Genomic DNA, 14,996 nt, shown 5'->3' on the forward strand with positions numbered 1-14,996 from the left:
AACATTATAAACTTCATCTTAAAATCGTTTAAGTTACTAGTTTCTCAAATCCCATCATAACTAAAGTAGCACATTAAATGCTTTGTATTGTATGTGTTCTTCTATGTGCTCTATGTGTGTGAATCACTACGTGCTTCTTAAACGAGCTTTCTCTTCCTCCGACAGGACACAGAATCCATTACATTCATGATATTACAGCTCTCTGAATAAATTAAATACTGAGATATATACTTGATATCATTTTCATGATGATAAAAATTAAAGCATGTTATTAAACATGGGAACACAGTAGCACAGTGATAGTGATGAGCTCTCGCCCCGTCCAGAGATTGTTCCTGCCCCACACATGATGCCTTCTGCGCCATGCGCTACCTTCGATGAAATAATTTATCACAGCAGTACTGTCTCTCTCAAACGTACTAACTCCCAATTCCTGTCCTTCCTTTTCTTTCTCCAATCGCCACACAATCAGCTCTGTAATAGATGTCAAGCCATCTGTAAGCTTAGAACGCAGATTCTTCAAAACTTTTAAGGAACATTGAAGTTTCTTTGTAGTACATGTTTAATTATTCTATCCATCTATCCTTCCAGTGTCGCACCAGTCCCAGCAAGAATATAGCGTGAGGCAGGAACAATCCCTGAACTGGGCACCAGATCGTCGCTAGTGCTGCAACAGCATGTCCTCACATGTTTAATTATGAACAATATAGATTATTTAAATGATGTTAAAATTGTATCTGTATAATGTAAAAACATATTTTGCTGCATTTCATCTTAAAAATGATATCGTTATCATATGTAAATATGCGCTTTATAAAGTGGCTCAGGTTGTGCAATATTATAACTATATCACAAGTTTACAGTGATGTAATTGTACTTATAGGTACAAACAGTTCTATAAGGAGCAGTTGATGGACTGATTGAGTGCGTTTAGAGCTCTTGGGATGAAAGTGTTTCTAAACCACGAGGTCCCTACAGGAAAGGCTTTAAAGCGTTTGACATATGGGAGCAGTTTAAATAGCTCACGACTGAGGCAGCATGTGCTTGATGCTGTATACCGATAATTCTCTTTCCGATCAGCTGCTGTAGAGCTATGAGTCCACACTCAGATACAGTGGGATAAATACTTGAGAGTAACAACGCTAAAGCAGCTATGGTATTTGGAATAGTTTGGCCATTCTGTGGACCATTATATTGTTATGCGTTAATTACAATCAGATGCCTTAAACTAATAAACGATATGCGGTTAATTTCAGTGTATTTGATAAAGCCGTGTCAGGGATGTGGATCTAACAAAGATAGGGAAACCACACTGGAACAAAAGCACTGCTTTGACGCTGGATGCTGCCAGTTTGCAAAACCGAGCGGAGAACAAATGTACGGCAAAGATTTAGCTGGCGTGAAAATGTGCAGTACTTTACACCAAGTTTAGTTTTTATAGATTGCGATGTGAGTGTGGAAACGGGCATACGCAACATTTTTGTGTGTACGCACCATTTATACATGAGGCCCCTGGAGAGCTACTGTGGCTGCAAGTTTCCATTCTAACTTTTCTTAATTAGTGAGCAGTTTTTGCTGCTAATTAACTATTTCCCTTTATTTTAATTGACTTTTCTTGAGGCTCTGATCACTGAATTGATTCATTTTTCCTTAAACGGCACCTAAACATAAATTTGATGTGAAGTGAGCCAACAGATGATGTTGGGGCCTCAAAATCCAACCAACTTCACTTCATTCAGTTTCTTAATTTGAAGCCAATTCTCGTTGCTAAATAAAACTCGTTATTTAATTCCATGGTGCTCATTCTGCCTTGGCGGACATTTCCAAAACTGTTTATTTTATTTTTTAAGAGCGCTGCCAAAAATGTTTTGTGGATCTGAGTGGATCAACATTACTGAGGCCTTCACCTTTCTTTAATTTCAGTTATTGTGTGATGGACAAAGGTTGTTCTTTATGTGTTGGAACATTCTGTGTTTTAATATTGTTTGGTTGCTAAATAAGGAAAAAATAAATAATTAAGGGGCCAGAGTCTTAAGCTGTGCATCAATTAAAATTAAGGCAAAGAGTTAATTAGCATCAGAATCTGCTCACTAATTAAGAAAATTGTTAGAATGAAAACCTGCAGCCACCGTAGCTCTCCAGGGGCCTCATGTATAAATAGTGCATACGCACAGAAATGTTGCATACGAACGTTTCCACGCTCAAATCGTGATGTATAAAACCTAAACTTGGCGTAAAGCCACGCACATTTCCATGGTACCTCATACCCTGGCGTACACAATTTCTCCGCTCGGTTTTGCAGACTGGCTGCACCCAGCGTCAAAGCAGTGCTACTGTTCCTGTGTGGTTACCCTTTCTTTCTTAGATCCACATTCCTGACACGGCTTTATAAATACACTGAAACTAACTGCATATTGTTTATTAGGGTAATGCATCTGATTGTAATTAACCTGCAGCAATATAATGGTCCAGGGAATAGCCATAGTATTCCAAATACCATAACTGCTTTAGCGTTGTTACTCTCAATGCATCTTCTTCTTCTTTCAGCTGCTTTAAGGGTTGCCACAGCAGATCATCTTTTTCCATATTACTCTCACTGCACCACTCGGACTATTTATATCACTGTATCTGAGTGGGGAATCACAGCAGCAGCTGATCGGAAAGAGAATTATCAGTATACAGTTTCAAGCACACACTACCTCAGCCATGGCAAAACGCGTCAAAGCCTTTCCTGTACGGACCTCACGTTTCAGAAACAGTTTCACCCCAAGAACTATAAACGCACTCAATCAAGTGCTCCTTGTAGAACTGTTTGTACTTATAAGTACAATTACCCCACTGTAAACTTGCACTACAGTTATAATATTGCATAACCTGCGCCACTTTCTAAAGCGAGTATAATGACAATATCATTTTTAAGATGAAATGCAGAAACATATGTTGCTTATAGTATACAGATAAAACTTTTACTTCATTTAAATAATGTGTATTGTTAATAATTAAACATGTGAGGACGCGGTGCCGCAGTGCTAGCTAGTTCACGGATAGCTCCTGCCTTGCGCTGTATTATTGCTGGTGCTGACGCGACACTGGAAGGATAGACGGATAGAATAATTAAACATGTACTACGAAGATATTTCAATGTTCCTTAAAAGTTTTGAAGAATCGGCGTTCTAAGCTTACAGATGGCTTACCGTCTATTACAGAGCTGATTGTGTGGCGATTGGGTATTTGGAGAAAGAAAAGTAAGGACAGGAATTGGAGGTTAGTATGTTTGAAAGAGACAGTACTTGTGTAATAAATTATTTCATCGAAGGTCGCGCATGGCACAGCAAGCCTCTTGCGTGAGATATGAACAATCACTGCGCCACCGTGTTCCCATGTTTAATAACATGCTTTCATTCCTATCATCATGAAAAAGATATCACGTATACATCTCAGTATTTCAATTATTCTGAGAGCTGTAATATCACGAATGTAATGGATTCTGTGTCCTGTCGGAGAAAGAGAAAGAACGGAAGCACGTAGTGATTCACACACATAGAGCACATAGAAGATCAAACACAGAACAAAGCATTTAACGTCCTACTTTAGTTACAACGGGATTTGAGAAACTAGTAAAATAAACGATTTTAAGATGAAGTTTATGATGTTCTACTTTAATGACAAAATAAACTATGTGATTAAAGTGGAAATTTCGAGATTAAAGTTTACATTTCATGCTTTTTTCCCGCTGTGTGCCTATTTTTTTCCTTTGTACCCTAATAAGCTTTCATATGACACTCAGATGGGCCACTACGAGTTGCCTTTTCATGCCGACTTTGATATGTGACAACTTCTTTTTTATTTCGGGCACTGTGTGACTTTGTGAACTTGAGCTTTCGAGTTTCTTCAACACTATGTCACTCGATCAATTTTCTTTTGTTGATTATACCACTGTTTAAACCAACAAATAGTACGTTTTTCCTTTGCCTCCACTTGGTATTCGCTGAAATTCTTATATTTTCCCCCGTGCTTTTCCCATTGTCTTTTCATAGAAGGCGATTTATATCAATTTGCATATTCAAAGAGGCATAATTCTGGGAGGAGTTGGGATGGGACAGAAGGCGTGTGCACATGCGTTACTTTTCACGCTGATTGGGATTTATGTAGCGGAAGAACGTGGAAGTTTGCGTACGTACAGATTCCTGCATCTGGATTTTTCTGTGCGTACGCGCATTCCCGCTTTTGTGCTTACGCCATGTTATAGTGTGAGTTCTACGCACGGCGTTATGCATGAGGCCCCAGGACTGGAGATGGAGACCCCGATCTAAATCAAGAAAGAAAAGTCTGTGTCAGTATTTTAAAATTAAGGAAGCCACCTCACTGTTTTTACAGAAAATAAAGACCAGAGCCAGAGTGCCAGCAAGATTTTCTTTCTATTCCGTTTGCTTTCCTTTTTGATCTTCCTGTTTTATATTTTCAAGTGTGTCTTAGGCTGACAAGCCATTTTTGTATTCCTTTCGCCTCCTTTATATTAGTCTGTTGATGATGGAATTTCATGAGAGTGCATCCTACAAATGAATAAGTTAGGTTATATTTATCATGCATATAAACAGAAAAATTATATTTCAATAATTGAAATGAAGACCGCTGGTTTTTGAAAAGTGCATGTTAGGCGACTAAAGGTTCATTCAGTGTCAAAGGTATTGTTGTAATTTTGTAATGATTTAGCCAAACGAAAGGTCAATCCCTTTAAATGAGCATTCATCAATACTGCCTTGTTGCTTGCAGAATTTCTGTCTCTTAAAAGTGATTCTTTTTTTCAAATTTACCTACCCAATCATACACCATTATGTGTCTCTGAACAGGTCACATAATCTATCATAGCCATGATTTGTATCTCATTCTTCAGTTTCCAATAAAGTAGTGGTAACAGTTTAGTTTTTGTGCTGCAAAATTGCATTGTGATAGACGGCCGGCAGCTCAACCCGGCCAGGACGCCCTGAGGATGGAAGGATGGGGGGAGGCAGCTACTTTTGGACACTGCCTCCCCCAAAACACTAGATGACAGCTCCCCTGGAGTGTAGCAGTACCCCGGATTCCCGCAGTGCATCCTGGTACTTGGAGTTCGGTCTCTCAGCCCTGTTGGGTACCATTGGTGCCTCCAGGAGGAGGTGTGAGAGGACTGGAGGAGCCATGTCTCATCCATAGCCCGGAAGTACTCCCAAGTCACAAGGATGGAAGCTCCAAAGTACTTCCGAGCTGAAGAAAACGTCAGTTCTTCATTAGACCCGGAAATGCTAGCAAGTCACGTGGTCGGAAGGACTATTTAAAGGACTGCTGTGAACCCAGCAAGTGAGCCAGAGCCAGGTGGAGGTGGACAAAGCTTGCTGAGAGGTGTGGAGGAGACTTAGAGAGAGAGAGAATACTGTATTGTTTAAATTATTTACCTGTGTATGATTATTGTGGCTGTGGAGCTTAAGGCACTGCCGCTAAGAAGGAAAAGTATTTAAAAACTTCTTGGGACCTTTACTCAGTGTCCAGAGTGTCTGTCTGTTGGGGTTAACAGGGCAAAAGCGACCCCTAGCGTTTACAGCATCTATTACTCATTATGTAACAAGACCTTAACAAACACTTCTTAAGCTCTTCATAACACTTACAAAGCACCAGTAAAGTGTTTATTAATGTCTGTGATGTGATCTGCTAACAGAAATTCACTTTGTTGGCTTAACTGAGACACATTTCACTTGTCATATTAACAAGTCATTTTATCATCATGTCAATATGTACCACTACACAGAGATGAATAACCCATCTGATGTTTTATAAGCATTAAGAAGACCCAAAGAAGCCTTTGTTGTTAGTAAATAAATAATATTTACAGTATATCTCAACTAAAATGTTACCAAAGTATAATTTCCTGAAATTAGGGTCCACTTAAAAGTCTCCACTTAAAATCAAAATTGAGTTCATTACCATTCATTTTTCTAAAGATAAGGTGTAAAAGAACATAAATCATTTTAGTAATTTGGTTACTATTTTGTTTTAAGAACATTTTACAAAGAGTATCTACCAACCTTCTGATTTTATAGCTTGTCAAAGACGTTCGTATTGGAGGCAGCTAAAGAGCTCAAATGAGGGTAGTTTCACACCAGACCAGGGGGTGGCAGAGAGCACTAATCTCTCTTTCCTCTGCAGACCAGTTATGGGAAATTCTGCCTGACCCCGATGAGGTCACTTCCGGTCCCGACCCCAGTGACATCACTTCCTCTGCCTTTCCATAAAACCACCATCTTTACCTCCTTCAAATCAGTTCTGTTCTGGACTCGAACCTATACACAATTCTGCAACTAATTTACTATTTTGCAGCCAGGTTTGAAGTATATGGGAGGCTACCCCAAACCTTTTTCAGAATCTTGTCCATTCATTTGACAAGCTGCACAGCACTCCTGTCAAATTCAGCCTGAACTAAAGAGGAAATGAGCTGCCATGTAAAAGTAAGGCTCTAAACATTAAGTAAAATAAATAGGATTTATTTTTTACTAGTGGACTTGAGAATGTTATGTTATGTTATGTTATGTTATGTTATGTTATGTTATGCTAAACTGTTATCAGTAGATTTTCTGTTTGCCACCGATAATATAAGACAGGACTGAAAAAAGTTAAAACCTTGCTCTTTTACATATATAAATAAAACTGGTCTGTGCGTTAATGGCACTGTATGTACAGTAAGTGATCCGCAGTTTTGTTTCAAATAGCCACACAACACTCTCACTGCATGTAGTATTCTGTAATTATAGGGATGTAGAGTAAAGCATTTAACAGAGACAACAATATCAAGCAAGTAGCATAAAGCAATCTTTAGTTGAGCTGTAACAAATTCATTCATCAGGCCCACCATGCACTGGAAGTAGATAAGGCAAATTTAATCCTGTGGTATTTGATGCCTGATTGAGATCTCTATCGGCAGGGTGCTTTGCTTTTGCTTTAAACTAGATTGGACTTGGCTACAATGCATTCTTCTAGGATTTCTGAAAAAGTGGGGGTTGTTGCTTTGAGGCAGATTCATCGCCAGATAAATGTTTTTTTTTTTCCCTTTTCTCTTTGCTAAAAAACAGACAAGCTGTTCCTAGATTAGAATGTGCTGCAGTCCTTGGAAAACTGAATTAACAGAGAATCAATTTTGAGGCACCACTCTGACAAGCCTTGAGATAGCAGTGGGGAAAGGAACAGTTGGAGATTTCAGTTTCCTTCCACCTGCTGTATTTGGGAAGGTGCTGTGGTGAAATAATACCACAGATGGAATGAAAAACACAATCGAGTTGGAAAGATAAAGCGTTTCATGGAGAAGGTTTTGAATCACACATGAGACATGTTTAGCAGAAGCCTAAAGGTTAATGAAAGCTTAATATGGATTTTCTTCCTATACAAATAATGGGACAGTTGTTTCAACGGATTTCCATTTTAATTAGTGTGAATCCTGTGCCAGATGTCTTCATGTACAAAGAAAAATTGTACACATATCCTTGAAATTTGGGATTTTAGAATTGTATGTAGGACAAACCATTGGAAAACAAATGGCATTGACATTCTTCCATTTCCTTTAATTTTTCAAGCTCATGCTCATCTAAGGTGAGCAACAAGTAAAACATTAGCAGTGACTAATCATATTTTTTTTCAATTCACTCTTCTCAAATAAATTTTCATTAAATATTAACAATATATAAATTAATTTACAAATACAGAGGTAGACTAGTATTGTGGCTAAGTCTCTAAACTACAAGGCTACCATTTCAATTTTTGCCCCTAACCCAATTTGGGACCCTGTACAAGTCACCTAAGCTGAATGTGCTCTAAGTGTAAAAGCTGAATGTAAATAATTGTAGTATGCTTCTTGACTTTTAATGTGCTCTGAGACAAAGGGATTCTACATATGGTACTGTACAAAAAGTCTTAGGTCATCCAAGGAAATTACTTTTAATAATTTATTTGTGTTCACTACTACTACTACTACTACTACTACTACTACTAATAATAATAATAATAATAATAATAATAATAATAATAATAATCACAACATGGTTAAAGAAACGGAAAAGATTAGTAAATACAATAACTTGGAAATCAAGATCTGCAGGAAGTGGAACTGTAAAATTGAGAGTTGTGCCATTTATAGTAGGAGCATTACAAATGTTGAAGAAAGGATTCGATCAGAACCTACAGATGCACCCAGGACATCCATCAGCTAACGAAGTGCGGAAGACCACATTTATGGGCATAGCTTGCATCCTTTGTAAGGTGCTCAAGGTTTGGACTTACCAGCAAACTGCCAAAGAGCAAGAAAAAATAAAAGTGAAACATAATATTAATAATAATAATAATAATAATAATAATTTATTGATAAAATGCCTTTCAAGGTACCCATGGAAAACAATAATATACAAGACTTGAGGCTGTAATTGCTGCCAAAGGTGCATCAACAAAATTAAAGGCTGTGAATACTTACAGTGTTGGCCAAATTATTATAATATTTGATCTTTTTGAGAAGTTTGTTGTAATTTTCTGTCTGAATCAAATGATGTCGCTAGTATTTTCACTATTATCACTCAGATTGTGTTGCAAATGGATATTAATATGATTAAGAATTGTTTTTGTATGGTTTTTGCATGGCTTTGTCTGAAAATAATATTTTTTTGTGGGGTGACACAAAGGCATTAAAATTTGGCCTATTTCTGTGTTTTGAAGACAATTTTACAACATGACATTTTCGCTATTTCTGCCCACCTTTTAAAACGGGTTGAGCTTATATATAAATAAGCCTGCACACGCAAACAAATTCTAACACACAAATTTAGTTTTTGCGGAAGTTTGACGCGAATCTTCTCTGGAACTTGTACGAAAGCGAGAATGGGTAAGAAAAGCGACATCAGCCCACGAAAAAAAGGCCAGGTTAGAGTTTTGCTGGAAGAAACGACTATGACCCAGGTGGAAATTGCTAAGAAACTTGGTGTTTCTCAAGTATTTGTCAGTATTTGTTGAAGGAAGTTGAAAGGCAACCAAGGATTCTCTCCAAAACGTGAAGGTTCGTGCGGCAGGAAACGCCTATCAACATCCAGAGATGACCAGAGGCTGGTCAACATCTGTCTCCATCACAGGAAAGTCTCCTCAAAGCAACTGAAATAGATGTGACAGGAGCATGGAGTTGCAGCCAGTTCAAGGACAGTGCGTCGCCGGCTTTTTACAGCCGGTTTGAAGGCATGTCGGCCCTTGAAATAACCTCTTCTTACGACGACAATGAAGAGGAAGAGGTTGGACTGGGCGAAAAAGTATTCTGACTGGACTTCACAAGACTGGTCAAAGGTAAGAATTGCTTCAGAACACATCTGGAATATTTTCAATAACTTTGTGACAATTATCTAAAATCTAATTAACTAAATAAATAAATAACAACACACATTGAATTTTTTTTAAACAGGTTGTTTTTTCGGATGAGAGTTCGATGCATGTCCTTGAGGACCGTGCTCAATTTGTGCGCTGACGTCCTGGTGAGGAATTCCACCCTGATTGTGTTAAACAGACAGTTAAGCACCCACTTTCTGTGATGGTTTGGGGTGCCATCAGTGTTCACGGCGTGAGTCGTCTGCACATCGTGGAAGGAACGATGCGCCAGGATCAATAGATCCAAGTCCTGGAAACACAGCTCCTTCCTCAGTTAAGGGACTGGACTCAAGGATCTCATCAGGATGTCATTTTCCAACAAGATAATGCCCCTTGCCACACATCCAAAAAGGTTAAGAAGTACCTGGCAGAAAAACAACTCCAATTGCTCGACTTGCCTGGAAACAGTGTGGACATGAATCCCATAGAGAATGTGTGGAAGATGCTGAAAGATAAGATGCATGAATGCAGGATCACAACCAAGCAACATCTTATTGAACGCCTTCTACATGTATGGTTTCACGACAAGGACATTAAAAAGTGTGCAGAGGACATGATTGCAGGCATGCCTAACAGAATACAGATAGTGATTAAAGCACGTGGAGGCTGGACAAAATACTGACATTTTGGATGACATTTAGGGTGTCAAGGAAACAAAACCTTAATTTCCCATAAAACTTTCTAAATATATGTTGAAAACCTATTTGGTTTGTGTTTTACATAAGTAACTACAAATACGAAAAATTGCATGTCATTTATAATGCACCATATTGGTAATTTTTAGCTTTGAATCGACAAAAACTGCAGAAAACCAAAATATTATAATAATTTGGCCAACACTGTATGTACATGTGCTTTCTAATCCAGCCATCCATTTTCCAACCCGCTGAATCCGAATACAGGGTCACGGGGGTCTGCTGGAGCCAATCCCAGCCAACACAGGGCACAAGGCAGGAAACAATCCTGGGCAGGGTGCCAACCCACCGCAGGACACACACAAACACACCCACACGCCAAGCACACACTAGGGCCAATTTAGAATCGCCAATCCACCTAACCTGCATGTCTTTGGACTGTGGGAGGAAACCGGAGCGCCCGGAGGAAACCCACGCAGACACGGGGAGAACATGCAAACTCCACACAGGGAGGACCCGGGAAGCAAACCCAGGCCCCCAGATCTCCCAACTGCGAGGCAGCAGCGCTACCCACTGCGCCACCGTGCCGCCACACTTTATACAAAGCAATAAAATAAAATCAAGTGAGTAAGAACAAGTAATACATAAGAAAAGCATACACACATACTGTATATTTATACAGTAGTATAGATTTACAAGCATACATACATGTACAAAATACCATGAAAGTAACCATGCGATGTTTAAATAAAGCATGGAAACTAGAATACACAATTACAACAGTTAAGGCAATGAGAAGGTTTGCTTAAAAATATATTTTTTAGCTACATCTTAAACAATGTTAAAGTTGTAGATACCCACAAGTTAAAAGATAAAGAATTCCAGAGTTTTGGATCAGCAGCACTAAGTGCTCGATCACCCATTGTGTGAAGCTTTTGGAAGGAACAGAAAGAAGATGACACTCAGAGGAACGTAGAGAACATGATGGCTTATATAACTGTAGGAGACTGCTGTGATATGTAGGAGGCCAGGCCATACACAAACTTGAAAACAGGCAGAAGAATCTTATAGACTCCAAAATTTAACAAGATGCCAGTGGAACTTATAATTTTACATAGTATTTTCACAAGCAAATAATTAATGCACTGATAACTAGTTTTAAAATAATCTTTGATGGCCTAAAACTTCTGCATGGTACTTTAAATGAAAAGTTGTTGTTAGATTGATAATGCATGGTGACCTAGTGGCTAGTGCCACTGGCATGTAGCTTTGAAGACTTGGGTTGAAATTTTAGCTTGTCACAAGTTTACACATTATTTCCTGGACACTGCAAATTAATTCCTCATCCCAAAGAAATACAGTACATAGTCAATTAAAGTATGTGTGTATATGTGTGTGTGTTTTCTGCAATGTACTGTGGACCCATTTAGGTCTTGTCCTTGTTTTCTGACTAAAGCTGCTGGCCTACAGTAGGCTTTACTATCAGCAACCATATATTCCAATCTGATTTATGATACCTTTCTCAGATTGATCCTAAAATATTTGGTCCTTGTCTCTTGGTCAGACTTTCTAAAAATATTTAACCACTCTGTTGACATTCTTTTGTTCCTATCTGACATTAAACGTGCCAGCACCCTCTACATCTGTGTATTTGTCCATAACCAATGTGCGGCCACAGCTGAGTGGGAACCTTTGACAACAAATCTAAAAACAAATGAGAAGATATTACTATGGAGACGAGATATGAGCATATGTAGTTGCTTGGATTGTTTCTCTCTCAGGAACTTCTGCAAGTAGACCAGTCTCTTAGAAATATATTTAAATTGTGTTTTATTTATTTATTTTTTAATTGTACAATAACATCGAAATTCCACCTAATGCTACGAAAGCAAAGATACATGTTTTAAAGTAACTTGCCAGGTCCATGATAAATCTTAATATATTGGTCTATCACTTAAATCTTGGTGCAGATGTGTCAACTAATTGAAATTATTTGATAAAGTATAACCACAATACCTGTGATGTCACTTGCGACATGTTCACTCAATGGTGTCATTCTCGACACTCTCATTGTTGTACATATACTAAAAAAATGAATCGCATCTTTCAGTACAACAAATGGAGCATACAACTAACATTATTAACCTAGTAAAGCAAATTTTAGTAGAACATATGATAGAAAATAAAAAAGTCTGATAGAGAAAATAGTAATCCCATTGGAGCCAAGTGACTGTCACACGGTTGTAGGTAGCTAATGATAATAATGTGGGAAGCCAGCATACCCTCTTTATAACTGTTAATGGAATTTGTTGCTTGTTTACGTGATTTATTCCTACTCTCATTTTGAAACATTAATGAGGGCTGATCAGATTACTAGAATGTTTAATGGACTTGATTGAGATTAGTCCTCCATTATCCATCCATCCATCCATTTTCCAACCCTCTGAATCCGAACACAGGGTCACGGGCGTCTGCTGGAGCCAATCCCAGCCAACACAGGGCACAAGGCAGGAACCAATCCCGGGCAGGGTGCCAACCCACCGCAGGACACACACAAACACACCCACACACCAAGCACACACTAGGGCCAATTTAGAATTGCCAATCCACCTAACCTGCATGTCTTTGGACTGTGGGAGGAAACCGGAGAGCCTGGAGGAAACCCACACAGACACGGGGAGAACATGCAAACTCCACGCAGGGAGAACCCAGGAAGCGAACCCAGGTCCCCAGGTCTCCCAACTGCGAGGCAGCAGCGCTACCCACTGCGCCACCGTGCTGCCCCCATTATCCTTTATTTCATATTTTTTTCATTTCATTTTTTTTTAATAAGTTATAGTGTTAGTTTGTGTGTTGCATCATTTATATGGCATTTGGCCTAGGAGTCTCAACAGCATGGCTAATGCTTGCTATGTGCCATTTGCTGAAATGAAATTGCACTGCATTTTATTATTTCATGCATTACAAAATACATTCCAATAAATGGCAAATTGCCAACATTAATGCTGAATACGCCTAACAGAATATATCTGCCAGACGGACAGAAATCGGCTTAATTTAAACAGATAAGCCAGCAGCATTGACCAGTTGCCAAACCTTTGCACTGAGTCAAGGTCACAGTTTATCTTACTTTTATTACATTAATTATACTCTTAACCTTAACCCTAACATCCTCCAAAGTCAAATAAGAAGTTTAGTTAAAGAAAGTTGTTAGATAGGAATTTGGCTGCTGTAAATCTGCAGAAGCTGTGATTTACAGTAAGTAGTTATTATATGGGTTTACATTTGATTTGAATTGATTTGATCCTTCTGGATTTTGTATGTCATTTGTAATGACATTTGTTTCTAGTAGTCAGATATGCTGAACAGGAGCTTCGTTTCAATTTGATAAAAAGGAAGATGAAAAATTTTAAATAAATTACTTCTTCAACATAATATTAATTGATTCATGTTTTACATTTTATTTATGATTCAGTTTTATGGGGACATTGTGTATAAATAAATGCTTAAATTCTTTCCTCAACCCTATTAGCAATAGCCCAGGGGTCGGCAACCCGCGGCTCTGGAGCCACATGCGGCTCTTCAGCCTCCTTGTAGTGGCTCCCGTTGGCCTTGACAAAAAAAAAAAACCATGAAAATGAATAATTGCAATTTCTTAATTTAAGTTGTATTTATATATATGTTTATTTACGACTACTACTGTTATACATTTTAACATCTAATTTAAAGAGTTTAATTCTGCGTGGACAGAAGCATTTGCCTTCACCGCCAACGACGCTGGCTTACCGGTGTGCTTAATATGTGGCGATAAATTATCGAACAACAAAAAATGTAACGTTGAAAGACATTTTCGAAACAAGCACTCAGCATTCAAAATACCCAAGTGAAGATAAGCGAAAGAGAGCAATTTCGGAACTGCAACGGAAAGCTGAACAGAGCAAACATACTTTCAAAAAGTGGATCACTTCTACACAGTCAACTACAGCTGCTAGTTTTGTGGCAGCTCAAGAGATCGTAAGGAGGGATAAGCCGTTCACAGACGGAGAATACATGAAAGAATCGTTCATAAAAATATCAGAGCATCTATTCTCCGACTTTAAAAACAAACGGGAAATTGTTCAGAAAATGCAAGCTGCATTTAGAGAAAGGTTCAGTGAGTACAGAACGGAAAAAAACACTCTCTCCTTCCCTGTCACACCCCTGGACATCGACCCATCCCTGCTGAACACATCCGCATTCACAGGAGTGAGTAAGTAAGCCCGAACTAGAAATTGAACTGGACAACATAGCAGATAAAGATTAATGGGTGTCCAAGTTCAAATGCCTGACAGCGGATCTTGAAGAAGTCGCCCGTCAGAAGGCTACTCTCGCTAAAGAGCACAAATGGAGTGATATTGAAAACCTCCCCAAACCCGACAAATTTGTTTTCGACACATGGAGTGCCATTCCCGAAACATATATGAACATGAAAAAATATGCATTTGGAGTCCTGTCCATCTTTGGCTCAACATACTTATGTGAGCACGTTTTCTCAAGCATGAACTTCATAAAGTCCAAATATCGCTCCTGCCTCACACATGAGAGCCTGCAGTCCTGTGTGAAGGTCAAAGTCACATCGTACAGCCCCGACATAGAGATGATCAGCAGCGAACTTCAGGAACAGAAGTCACATTAAACAGGTGAGAACAATAGCATTTAATATGCTATTATTTTTCAGAAAAAAAAAACACATTCATTTCGGACCAGGAGCTGATGTGGGTTTTTTTGTATGTTCAGGTGCTTCAGTTGATTCAGCACACTGAAATGGAATTTAATGTTTACTTTTTTAAAGCTGCTAAGCTACAGCTAAATGTTTTATTTATATTAAAGTGGACTAGTTTTTATTTTAATTTTACACAGGTATAGGAAGGACCCAAATAGGCCTGCATAGTTCAGTTTAAT

Source organism: Erpetoichthys calabaricus, chromosome 1, assembly GCF_900747795.2.
Source record: "Erpetoichthys calabaricus chromosome 1, fErpCal1.3, whole genome shotgun sequence".
NCBI lineage: Eukaryota > Metazoa > Chordata > Cladistia > Polypteriformes > Polypteridae > Erpetoichthys > Erpetoichthys calabaricus.